We start from the raw sequence: 13,815 nt of genomic DNA, 5'->3' as shown, positions 1-13,815 counted from the left end.
CATCCTCTGGGTAAAATAAATCTTGAAAAATTTGAGGGGTTTTTTTTCACTAAACATTTGGATTTTATAGTAAAAAATTTTTTTTGGAGTTTGGCATTCAAACTTTTAGAAATAACCCCTAAATGAACCCAATAGGATTGTTTTGCCTCCAATCATTTTTAAAAATTCTAATCATTTTATTAAAATGGAGTTCATGGGAATGGTGTTCCAGTTTTTTGGAACTTTCTGCATAACAGCTTTGCAGATATAGCAGATATAAAACAAAAATCAGTTAAAACATTGATGTAACTAGAAGTGCAACTACACTTTAGTTTACATTTTCTTTTATATGAAAAAAGATAATGATGACATTTTAATCTGAATCTTGCAAATGGATTGAACTAGTATTGCAGTAGAATGTACAAAGAATATAAAATAAACCCCTTTAGACTTGTAGGGGGTTATTTATCAAAGTCTGAATTTGTCTCAATATTTTCTGAAAAAACTCAGATCAAATCCACATGGGTATTTTCAGTTTATTTATCAATACACTTACCTGAAAACTTTGCGGGAAAAAATCCAAAATATTCATGAAATAAAATATTTTTACAACATTTTCAGAATTTACCACCTGAAAACTCAGATTTTTCGGATTTTTGCCCGAAAACTTCAAATTTTTGCGCGAAACCCAGTGCAGATTAAAAAAATCTTTGGGACTTCTCCCATTAACTAACCCCGGCAGGTCTGAGATGCCGGATTTTCGGATTCTGACTTTTCCAGCCTCGGGGTATAAAAAAATGTGTGTTTTTTCAAAATTCCGCTTTTTCGTATGTTCGGCATTCGGAGTTTAGTAAATAACCCTCGTAGTGAACCAGCTGTAAGCTAAACCGATGGAGCTAAGCAAAGCTCAATATTGCAGGTATGATTCAAAACTAAACACATACTTCTCAACGCACTGTTTTATTGATTTATCAAAGGGAGAAAATAGAGTCCTTACAGTGTTCACCAGTGGGACTTTTGCCACCTCTCTATTCAAATACAGTATATAGCATTATGGGCATATTTATTAAAGAAAATAGAGCAACCCCTATTTTTATCCTTACATAAATATGTCCCTAAAAATCCAATAGATTCTGTTGGACTGTGGTGAATGGTAAACTCTGTTTTCACCCTTTTATGCCTAATTATATGAATGGATACTTTAGTCAGAATGATAAAAAAAAACTATATTTTGTACACTAGTATATCATATCACTTCTTCAATGTATTGCCTATGATGATGTGAAAATCACATAACATTAAAAATAACAAAATCTATGGATGTTTTGGTAATAACATATGAGTGCTCATTTCAGTAATAACATGGGAATTTTTACACGTATATGTAATACACATTGGCTAACATACAAAGTCCCTCTGATCTCTTTGACCATAAATATGGAGATTGTAATGCAACCATATAAATAATTATCCCATTCATGAGAACTGTACAGAGCAATTGTATATTGTATTCACGGACAGAGTAATGTCAGGAGATACAAATTTGAATTATCATGCTAAACCGTATAAACAAAAGAAACTACCGTATATAAATAGCAGATATATGATAAACCCCATCTTACCATGAACATCCAATTCCTCATTACCTGGACTTTGGAGAGAGGGCATATTAAATAAATTACCTTGGGAACCCTAGACATGGGGTGACTGGGTTACTATACTGAAGTCACTATAGGAAACCACTTCCCAAACCAATTTATCCCTTAGGTAGAGATATAGAGGCACATTTATTAAAGGTCGAATTTTCGAATACATGTGAGTTTTTTTTTAATTCTACTAAATTCAAATATACTTGAAATTCGATTAGGAGGTTATTTATTTTAAAAAATTCAATATCTAAAACTCGCACTAATGTTATCATCTCGAAAACTCAAATTTGAACCGAATTCGACTAAACTGGAGTCGAGTTCTTGACTTGAATTTTGAGGAAGGATAGTAACTTGTCCAAATTGGTCCCTGGACCTCTCCCATTGACGTATACATGAACTCTGCAGGTTTTAGGTGGTGACTAGTCAAATTCTTAAAGGGCCAGAGTTTGATAAATCTTGAAATTCAGATTCGAAAAAAAACTCGAATCGAGTTTGGATAATTCTAATTTGAGAGTTTTGACCATAAAAAATACCTCTTTGTAGCAACAGGAAAGGTAATACTAAGTCTGAAATATATTCTGCCAGTTACATCTTAATACCCTACTTCTTGAAATTTTTTTAGTTAACAAGATAGGAATGTTCTTACTTATAGCAAATTAAATATAAATCATCTTTACATATAGAATATCATTCCCTACTGACAATACACACACTATGCTTGTTAATGCAAAAATGAACATTTTATTTATAAATAAAATTCTCCTGCTCTAATAAAGTCGTTGTAACGTTCACATTATGAGGAACCTTGCACAGTGATGGGTACACTCAGATGCACAGGGAAACCATATGGATTCCAGTGTGTCAGGTGCTGCTGGGATTTCCAGGGATCTTTTGGGTTCTGGTTTGGTGTCTTCACCACTGGGCCAGGTGAGCAGACTGTAGGGTTGCTCACTATATATTACCTGGCCTTTGCAGCCCAAACCCAGCAGCAGTCTGATTGATTGCAGTCAGCCAATCAGGGCTGACTCTGCCCTATTTGAGGCCAGCTCTCCGAACACTCTTTGCCGGAGCATTATTGGCCTTTCTAGTACTGTGGCAGCGCCCCTAGCTAGGTTGTTTCAGCTCTTGCCCTTTTCCCTGTGATTCTCCCTTGCCTAGATCTGCCTTATGCCTCCCTGTCTTGTCCTACCTTGTCCTGAACTATGTCTTGTTTACCTTGCCCCATTCTGCCTTGCCTTTCCCTTCCGGTTCTACTCCAGTCCTGCCTTGCTTTCCTTGATATTCTGTATCTTGATCTGCTTTCACGCCAAACCTTTCCGTGCTTTGACCTTGTACTGACCTTGCCTCGCCTATTCCTGATTCTTGCTTCCTGACCCTGCCTTGTACCTTGTACCCCCTCATCTCGCTCTGCATCTTGCCCTGCCTTTTCCAGTACTCTACTGCTATCTGCTCCAGTCCTCTCCTGCTATCCACTCCAGTCCTCTCCTGCTATCCCTCCTCTTGCTATTATGCTCTAGTCTCCTTCTGCACTCTATCACCAGTTTGATCTGATCTACGCCCGCACCGTGCTGTCCATCCAGTTTGTTCCTGTTCCACTCCTGCTCCATCCAGTCTGTTCCTGTCCTGAGTCATCGCCCTCTTCATCCTGCCTAGTCCAGTCCTGATCTTCGCCCTCTCTGTCCTGTTCTGCTCTGCACCTGATCCAGTCTGACTCATCACCCTCCTCAACCTGTTCCTGCCTTCCCTTTATGTGTTCCCTAGGCACATACAACTCCTGCTTCATGGACTCACCCTTCCCCCATCAGTCTCCAAAGCACCCCCTACCTTATCCTTGACACGGTGTTCACCAACACCCTTTTGGGGCCTCTGTCTTTCTGCTCCAGAAACCAACAAGGGAAAGTGCCTACTAGAAACAAGTCCGTAAACGAGCTACCGCCAAGGATCAAGAGAAGACTTGGTCAAGAATCAGACAAAGGGTTTGAGGCAGGCAGCAAGAATCGTAGTCAAGGGTCAGACAGGAGTCAAAAACCAGGATATCAAAGTCAGAAATAACGCTTGAGCAGGAACAGTAAACTGAAGCCAGCTTGGCCACTCTCAAAATGGAGGACTGGACTTTAAAAGCTGTTTTCATGCGCTTTTTCATGATGTTGCGACGCTCAGGCCACAATGCGAGCGTCATGATGCTCGGTGTCAAGCACCAGTGTCACTTTGGCCATGAACCCAGAAGAGTGTGCCTGCGCACAAGCAATCTTGGAGAAACGCGCCAGGAGGTAAGAGATCTCGGCAATCTCCCGGCGCATCTTACAGTCCTGAAGTGGAAATCCAGTTTTTTTGCTGTGTTTTATCTTGCACAAAAGACATTTAGAGTTTTTTTTCACTTTTTTTCTCATGCCAAATGCAATCGAGTCAATGGGCATTTTTTTCTCATGTGAATTTTGCTGCAAATATGTATCAGGCCAAACAATGTACTTAATTTTATAGCCATATGTTTTAAACCAAAATAAAATAAATTCATTTCTTGACACTAATCTACCTTGTAGTTCACCATACCTGTATTAATATGGTTGTAAAATATTTTTGGGTTATTATCCCCTTAATAAAACAGGGGGAAAAAAGGTCCATGAAGCTGGATCTCTTACAGCAGAAGAAACCATGGATAAGTTTACATAATAGGGACGAAGATAAAATTTGGCATCTGAGATAAAAGAAACAACTTGCAACTGCAGACAGAACAGACATTCTGTGGAATCTCTTTCCCCGAGCACAGCATGAATAAAACAGACTGAAAAATGACATGCTTACATGCCTTTGATCAGAACTATTTTCAGAGTCATATTCAGGCCTTAAGGGTACTGAGGACCATTTCAGAGCTACAGAGACACTTGCATCCAAGTGCTACTGAGCAGAGATTGATGCTGACTGCTTCCCTGTGGCTGAAGTAATCACAATGTGGCTTTTTTGAAAGGGGTTCTGCTGCGCCCACTGACATGATTACTCTTCTAACAAAGCAATTGCCAGTCATCATTTTATTCCCACAGGGTATCTTCCCATCGCATGTACAATAACATCACTACTTTATTTTCATATAATAAGAAGGATAGCATTCCAAACACATAATAAATTGGAACGGCTGAACACTGTATTCTGTGCAAATTCAGCAGCAGCACAAGTTTACTTTTTATAATAGTAGTTGAACTATATGAATAATGGGCAGGAATTATTTTAATAAAAAAACTTTATCCCATGAAAATATAATAGAAGCATATGGGTACTCAATCTGGCCCTTTTTTAATAACTATAAAGCTTTTTACTAAAAAGCATTTATTTTTCCTCTGTAATAATAAAACAGTACATGTACTTGTTGGTAACTAAGCTGCATAAATCCATATTGGTGGCAAAACAATCCTGTTGGATTTATTTAATGTTTAAATGTTTTCTAGTTGACTTAAGATATGTTGATCCAAATTACATGAAAACCCCTCATCTGGAAAACGACTGGAATTCGGAATACTAGATTCTATACTTGAACTGTACAGAATGTGTATTTTTAGAGGATCACTACCGATGTTCCCTCTTAGGTGTGCAGTTGTGCACACACACAAATTTTGAGGACAGCGCACATAAATTGTGGTGCACACTAAGTGTGAATTTGAAAGTTTCGCGGGCGCATAAATTGTGAATTAGCGAAAATTCACTAGCGTTGAAAATGTGCTGGCGACCATTTTGACGTGGGAAAATTGTCACCGGCGTCAACATCGCCGTTTTGCTGATTTTTCGCAAATTTTTCATTAATTCGTCATGAAGCATAACGGGACAAATTCGCCCATCACTACTGAGAAGGAATTAGAGGGAACATTGATTACCACTGTAGGCAGAATGGGGGTACCTATCCCATTCATTATTCAGCTTACACTATCTTATGTTACTGCCACCTGCTTAGGGTTCCCAACTGACTGGTGTTTTGCTGGACTATCTGAAATGCACACCCCAATCCCTTGTTTTAGGCTAGCCCTCTCCTCTCTGCACACCCACCTCATTTATTTGTCTTATGCCACCCTGTCTATATCACTGACCCATCTTCTTTGGCATCACAACCTCATCTCTCAATGTGCCACCCCTGCTCTTATGAAAACAGGTTGGTATTTTGTTGTCCAAAGGGGGTAACTCCCACAGGCCTCAGTGCAGAGATCAGCAACTTCAGTTGTGCAAGTACTCTGAAAATGCGACGTGTCGGAGGTTCTAAAGAAACCTGAAGTGAAGGAGAAATCGCAGGTAAGAACTACATTTATCCGACTGTTGGATGAAAGTGCAGCGCATAGCGACGTGTCATCTCCTCTCGCATCGTAAAGTCCTACCCTAATATGAATACATTCAGACCATCTGCAAATGAACTTAGAATATTACTGTCTACATCACACTAAAAGCTAATTTTAAGATAAACCTACAAAGCAGCCATCGCCCAGACAGACATCCCAGGTGTGTTCAGCAAAGGTCAATAATTCAGTATTTTGACATGCACAAACGTAACTGCCTGGCAGATCATGACTGGGGCATATTGATAGACCAACCTATAACATAAATGGCTTCTCTTTCTGTTTCAAACCATGTAACACAGAACGCAAACCTACTCTAAAGTTGTTTTTCATTTCAATGATGATTGACAGAGACGAAAAATCGACAGAACTTTCAAGAACTGCGCTGGCAATATTTCTGCAAGATGTACAAGGCATGTTTTTCCTATTAAGCTGATTGATAACTGAGAATAATATTCAGGAGAAACAAAAACAAACTGTTCTATTTGATCTGTCAAAAACGGAGAAACATGTGGTATAGCTCTTCCATGTTTGCATAATGGCTTCTCCTGAAATCCTTGGGTCACTAACTTAAACTAACCATACAAAGGCTGGTTAAAGCTGCTGACGTGGCATTACAAAGTGAATTGGCAGCCTCTTGGCCAGGGTATAGTGCATGCCTGATGGCTAGAGTCGCTAACGTCTAATAAAAAATAAAGATATTCATTGGGCAAGCAAGAAAATACCTTCACAAAAGATCCAATCCTTGTCCAAATGATTAGATGTTTTTGCCCAGTGTATAGCTTGACAAAATGGTAAAAAAAAACAAAGATTATTTGGCGGCTTTACTAAAAAGGCACATTAGCTTTAGCTTGGACCAGTATACCAAGCACATATTAATAGACCTTCATGATTACAAAACTATGAGTATTTCATTAAATGTCTCAACATAGCCCCTTAGAGCAGGGATCCCCAACCTTTTGAACCTGTGAGCAACATTCAGAAGTAAAGGATTTGGGGAGCAACACTAGCATTAAAATGTTCCTGGGGTGCCAAATAAGTGCTGTGATTGGCCACTTGGTAGCCCCTATGAGGATTGTAAACCTACATTGAGGCTCTGTTTGGCAGTACATCTGGTTTTCATACAACCAAAACTTGTCTCCAAGTCTGGAATTCAAAAATAAGCACCTGCTTTGAGACCACTGGGAGCAACATCCAAAAGGTTGGAGAACAACATGTTGCTCACGAGATACTGGTTGGGGATCACTGCCTTAGAGGGTACAATAAGCAATGATCTATCTGCATTTGTGAATGTTGTAAATACTCTTTTTAATAATGAGGCAGCTTTTATTTTTTACTTTGGGCTCGTTAAATTGAACCTAGTGATGCGTGGCTGCAGGAAAACATCGCCCACATGAATGAGACCTAATAGCGCAGCTAAAAAACTCCTGCTTTCAGACAAAGCCTCCAATCAAGGCTGCAATGTTTCAGCAGAGCAGTGTTTCTCTAATGCAATACAAAAACATGGATTGGGGATTCAGAAGATATTATGTTTCTTTCTTATAATAACAGCCGTTAGTCTCATGACGATACAAACAAGGTAGCAGAGAAACAAGCAATAGTAAACCGTAATATGATATTACGGTGTGTGGATTTACATATCAATATTCCTGTGCCATTTACACAGTGAACACTTTGCTTTAAGAGCCCTGCTTGTGCACAGAGCAATGATGGCATAATACTATGGTTTGAATTCTATTAGTGCAGTAAATCTTTCATTAAACTGTACGCAGAGTACCAGTAATTATTTTTGTCATTTGAATTCTGTTAGTAAACCCATCATTATATTTATATAATGTCTCTATAAAATAGGGATCTCCATACTGCTGGAGTAGTTCAGTCTGAGCTGCAAAACACTTACCTTACACATTCACAAAGCATGACAGGGACTCCAGGGGGTATGTATTAAAACTCATTTTAAAAATAAAAATTTGACACAACTCCCGACCACGATTTGGTTTAATTTACTAAAGATCAAATGAAAATTTCAAGTGCTGGGAAAGTCTTGATAAAATCAAGCAACAATTTGAATCGTGCAACCTATTTTTTTTCAAATTGTCACCTCAAATTTTCTCAGTTTTTGAACAAAAAACAGCGTCAAACAACCCAAAACCCTTGAAAATCTTAAAGGCCAAAAACATCTTCCAACTGTAAAAGGGACCATCTGAACTGAATTTTACATGACTTCAACAGATTTTAGCTGAAGTATATTCAGATTTGGATTTTTAGCAGCTTTGGAGCATAATACATTTTAAAAAATGAGGTTTTTTCCCTCTAAAAATCTGGATTTTTGGCATTTAAAAATTCTACCAGAAAAATTTGAGACTTGATAAATAGACCCCCAAATTTTTATATCTTGTAAGAAAAATAGAAAAAAATTTTTTTTTTGAGATGCATGGAAAAAATAGAGATTACTAATGTAAATGAGCCCCTCAATTACAGTATAGAATACATTGTCCCAGATAATGTATTCCCAAAACTGAAATAAATGAAACTAAAGTAACTGAAAAGTCAACTTTGGTACTCGTATGGATGTGTTCACAAAAGAACAGATGAGCCGATGTTCTGCCCCTGACAGCAATCGTACGAAAGTTATGTCCAACCAAAGCTGGTGACAGTCTCCCTCTGAAAATCGTACGATCGGCAATACACACAGAGAAATTATCGACCAAGCGACCGATCTCCGCCGGACGAAAAATGTCGGGACTCTCCACACACAGTCTGAAAATCGTAAGAATCCTCGAATCGTATGATCAGATCATTGAGTCTATGGCCAGCTTAAGAACCAACACTCATGTCTTTATTCTAATTAACATAACAATTTGGATTTAATAGTATTGACTACAGTCACCTGCACACCCCAAGATAGACTATCGTACAACAGGTTTACATAGTTAAATTGGGTTGAAAATTCAACCACTCCAAATGAAACCCAGCGCACATACAGGACATACACACACCAACTGAAACTATATACAGGTATGGGACCTGTAATCCAGAATGCTTGGGACCTGGGGTTTTCCGGATAATGGATCTTTTCATAATTTGGATCTTCATACCTTAAGTCTACTAGAAAATCGTGTAAATTAAATAAACCCAATAGGCTGGTTTTGCTTCCAATAAGGATTAATTATATCTTAGTTTGGACCAAGTACCAGGTATTGTTTTATTATTACAGAGAAAAAGGAAATCATTTTTAAAAATTCAGATTATTTGGATAAAATTAATGGGAGGCAGCCTTTCCGTAATTCTGAGCTTTCTGGATAACGGGATTTTAGTGTCACTATAGCCTTGGATATTATGCTTGTCCAAGAAATCATCCAAGCCATTCTTAAAGGCATTAACTGAATCAGCCATCACAACATCACCGAGCAGTGCATTCCACAACCTCACTGTCCTGACTGTAAAGAACCCCCTACGCTGCTTCAAATTAAAGTTCTTTTCTTCTAGTCTGAAGGGGTGGCCTCTGGTCCGATGATCCATTTTATGGAAAAATAGATCTCCCTGTAGCTGTCTATAATGCCCTCTAATATACTTATAAAGATTAATCATGTTCCTGTGCAAGTGTATTTTCTCCAGAGGAAACCCCAACCAAGATGATCTTCCCTCATAATTTAAATCTTCCACCCCCTTAACCAGTTGAGTTGCACAGGTTTTCCCCCCACTGACCCTAGTTTGAGCTAGTGCAACGTACATGTGTAAGCAAATAAATACACAACATCTTAAGTGTGGTTTGATTTGTTTAAAGTTACATTAAAATGGCTGGAGCTGCAGTTACTGTGCCTCAGGCTTCTGTGACTTCAGGCAGTTGTTGCTTCACCCGGTAGCACATAGTTTGAACCTCTAATTTGTTCTCATTTCATATATTAGGACTCTGGGCATTAGTTTATTTGACCCTGCTCTACTTATTTGAACCAACTTACTTTCTCAAGCAAATCTACACTCAACAAAAGTAAAATGCTGCCAACAACCGACAAAAAGTGTCTCACATTGCTATGAATCCTTTTAAGCAACATTAAAAAAAAAACAAATATACATTCTAACACATAGGGGCCGATTCACTAACTTCGAGTGAAGGATTCGAAGTAAAAAAACTTCGAATTTCGAAGTGTTTTTTGGGCTACTTCGACCATCGAATGGGCTACTTCGACCTTCGATTACGACTTCAACTTCGAATCGAAGGATTCAAACTAAAAATTGTTCGACTATTTGACCATTCGATAGTCGAAGTACTGTCTCTTTAAGAAAAAACTTCGACCCCCTAGTTTGCCATCTAAAAGCTACCGAACTCAATGTTAGCCTAAGTTTTTTTGATCGAAGAATATTCCTTAGATCGTTGGATTTAAATCCTTCGAATCGTTCGATCGAACTATTTGCGCTAAAATCCTTCGACTTCGATATTCGAAGTCGAAGGATTTTAATTCCCAGTCGAATATCGAGGGTTAATTAACCCTTGATATTCGACCCTTGGTGAATCGGCCCCTTTCAGCTCGGAAAATATTATTAAATATAAAAATATACTACTTGCTAATTAAAACGAATAATTAATGAATTGATCTGAAAACAAATAAGATATAAAAAAAAGAAACATCAATCTGGGGTGAATTATGCACTTTTCCACAGCTGGAAGGAAAATTCGATTTTGGATTAGAAATTCTTGTTTTTTTTTTTTATGATAACATTTGTGCACATGGAAAGACTCCTGCAGCTTCCGTGTATGAAGTACAAAAAAACGACAGCTTGTTAATATACCGGCATAGGGCCCAACGCATTAATTGAGAGAATGTGCAACAAAAAAAGCTTACCCTAGTTATTTTAGCCACTGAATAAAAGAAAATTGCACTCTATTCCCACCAAGCTGGTTTGGAACACTTCTACCTGTATTGTTCTCCAGCTAGGAATAATATTTAAATATTTTTCTCTTTTCTCTAGTTCTGTTTTTTCTTTGTTTCCTAGGAAACCAGGTTCTCTTTAAAGCTGACATGAAATACCTGAAGTCTGGTAGCTTTTCCAAGCTTAGTAGGTGGGGGGGTGGGGGGCTTGGAGAAAAAGAAAGGAAGTAAAATTGAAATCTTTAAAATGTATAATGCTAACTTATCCCACTCTATTCTAGTTCACATTTGCTTCAGGTCCCAATTAAATATATTCAGGAAAAAAGGAAATGTGTGTCAAGTAAGCCATAAAATAGAAACTGATTGAGCGCTGTGTGTCCTTTAGAACAATGTATAGAATTTTAATATTAATAGCCGTCATGGTATGCATTGACAACTTCCAGAATTTAAAATATACTGTATATATTTTTAATACTGCATTTTCAGTCTACTACAGTCATTTACATATCATAAAAATATTACATTCTTGCAATTATCCCTGCTGAGGCTTCTTCACACTTGTATAATAATGATTTGTACTACTCCGATCTGGTATCTTTCCAGGAACAGAGAGAATCTTTTTCTTCCCACCAGCCTCATGTCCTTTGCAATAATTAGATTCAATTCTTCTTGTTCTAACACAATTCACCGAGACCCTTTCCCATTCACTAAACAAATATGAGGCCACGGAAGTGTCCAAAAATATTTCCTGTTTTGTGAAATGATTAATTACACATATTTAAAAATAAACATTGGATATTTTCTAATTCCTTTTTATACCCCAATAAATGATGCTATTCTTTATCAATTGTATAAGTGCATTCTCTATGAATCAACAAAAGATAATGTTTGGTCAAAGGCACTTGAAAGCAAACAGCTGTGTAGTGAAGGGGTAGTTCATCTTTAATGAACAATGTTATACAGGCACTAGTATCCTACGACAATTAGCTAGAAAAAGTTGTTTATTTGTTTACACCACAACCATTAAATATGAATGAATATATACTATACTGTATGCATTAATACATCAAGCAGAGAGATAACATGCTTCTTAAAACCTCTGGACATTAATATTTAATAGGCTTGCCTCAGATTACATAAGAAGTTTGCAGGTCACATTATAGCCTGGCAGGAAATTAAGGGCATCCAGGAATTACTTCTGTTCTTATAGCATTTATCTTCCTATAAAATACAGTTTCAGTTGTCTATGCTCTTTTATTCTTAGTTACTAGTATGTCCATGACTATATCTGATTTTTTTCACAACCATCTATTTAGTTTATAGATTCCAATAAATATTTTATGTACTATTTTATGTAGAGAAAATGTTGTGCTGACATTGTTAGATGTTACAGAGAGAAGGTTTTCATGCCTTGCTATTGTCAGTTCTAATTTAAATATCTCAGAACTCTGTGCCCCAGAAATGATTAAGGGGACTATACGTCAGTGAAAAATTTGAAAAACAAGAAAAACAAGGAGGGGGCACATAGAGAAAGGGCCTGGTAAGAACCCATGAATCTCGTCTCCCTCATTCCTGCCTGCACCCTGTGATTCAATGTTTCTGTCTCCATAAATCATAGGTACATTGAGCCTATTGGTATGGGTGGCACAGAGCCCTCTGGTGTGGGTGGCAGGGAGACCACATGTTACCTGGAAGACAATAGGGGTGGGCGACTGGCTATACCAGTGATCCCCAACCAGTAGCTCATGAGAAACATGTTGCTCTCCAACCCCTTGGATGTTGCTCCCAGTGGCCTCAAAGTAGGTGCTTATTTTTGAATTCCAGGCTTAGAGACAAGTTTTGGTTGTATAAAAACCAGGAATACTGCCAAGCAGAGCCTCAATGTAGGTTTACAAACCTCATAGGGGCTACCAAATGGCCAATCACAGCACTTATTTGGCACCCCAGGAACATTTTTCATGCTAGTGTTGCGCCCCAACTCCTTTTACTTCTGAATGTTGCTCACAGGTTCAAAAGGTTGGGGATCCCTGCTATACTATCAGGCCCTAATTAGCTACAAGAAGCAGCACATGCATTAGTTAAAACACAATACAGATATCTCACTGCAAGTTTTTAGTGCAGAAGTCCGTTACAGATCCATTTCATATTTCCCCCACAGACCTAGGTCTACTGCCCTTTTTCAATAATATTTAAAGGAGAAGGAAAGGTTAAAAGTAAGTAAGCCTTATCAGAAAGGTCCATCTAAATACACCAGTAAACCTCCAAAGTAATGTTGCTTTGAGTCCCCTGTCAAAAGAAACACTGCATTTCTTTCCTTCTATTGTGTACACATGGACTTCTGTTTCAGACTTCCTGCCTTCAGCTTAAACCTCATTGCCCTGGGCAAGAGCATGCTCAGTTTGCTCCTCTTCCCCCACCTCCCTCCCTTCTCTACTGTAATCTGAGCCCAGAGCAGGGAGAGACTCAGGCAGGAAGTGATGTCACACCACATTAATACTGCAGCTCCTATTCTAAACAAACAGAGAGTTTCTAGAGCTTTTTACTCAGGTATGGTAAAACATTATACAGAATAAATATAGCATTCTAGCTTGCACTATTGCAGCTAATCTATTGGCAATAAAATGCCTCCGTAGCTTTCCTTCTCCTTTAATAATGATTATGCTTAGAGAGCATTAAGGTCATTCACAACCTTGATTGTTGCATGTTTCTTATCTGAGATTGAACTATTTTCTGCGTTTTCATGTTATCGCTGATTATGGTGGAAGCATTTCCATGTTTTGTACTGTAGATAGTTTTATATAATCAATTTTCCTTTTTCTGCAGTTAAATCTGTTTTTCAAAAGAGTAAACATTGTTAACATTTAGTTTTGAAATCTGACATGGGACTAGACATAATATCAGTTTCCCAGTTGCCCTCAGTCTTGTGACATGTGATATTATAAACTTCAGTCACTCTTTACAGTTGTACTTCAGGTTGGAGTAATATCACCCACTACCCTTTAC

At 38.0% G+C, this 13,815-nt stretch overlaps 1 protein-coding gene across 2 annotated transcripts in view; it reads right to left on the bottom strand.

The window, feature by feature from the left end:
- dlgap1.S (discs, large homolog-associated protein 1 S homeolog) overlaps window positions 1–13,815 on the bottom strand; it is a 307,453-nt gene that overhangs the window by 143,235 nt on the left and 150,403 nt on the right. The gene's annotated exons all lie outside the window — the stretch shown is intronic.

This window comes from Xenopus laevis, chromosome 6S, assembly GCF_017654675.1.
Source record: "Xenopus laevis strain J_2021 chromosome 6S, Xenopus_laevis_v10.1, whole genome shotgun sequence".
In the NCBI taxonomy this organism is placed as follows: Eukaryota; Metazoa; Chordata; class Amphibia; order Anura; family Pipidae; genus Xenopus; species Xenopus laevis.
The sequence above is the reverse complement of the archived record's forward strand: the minus strand, read 5'-3'. Positions and strand labels throughout refer to the sequence as shown.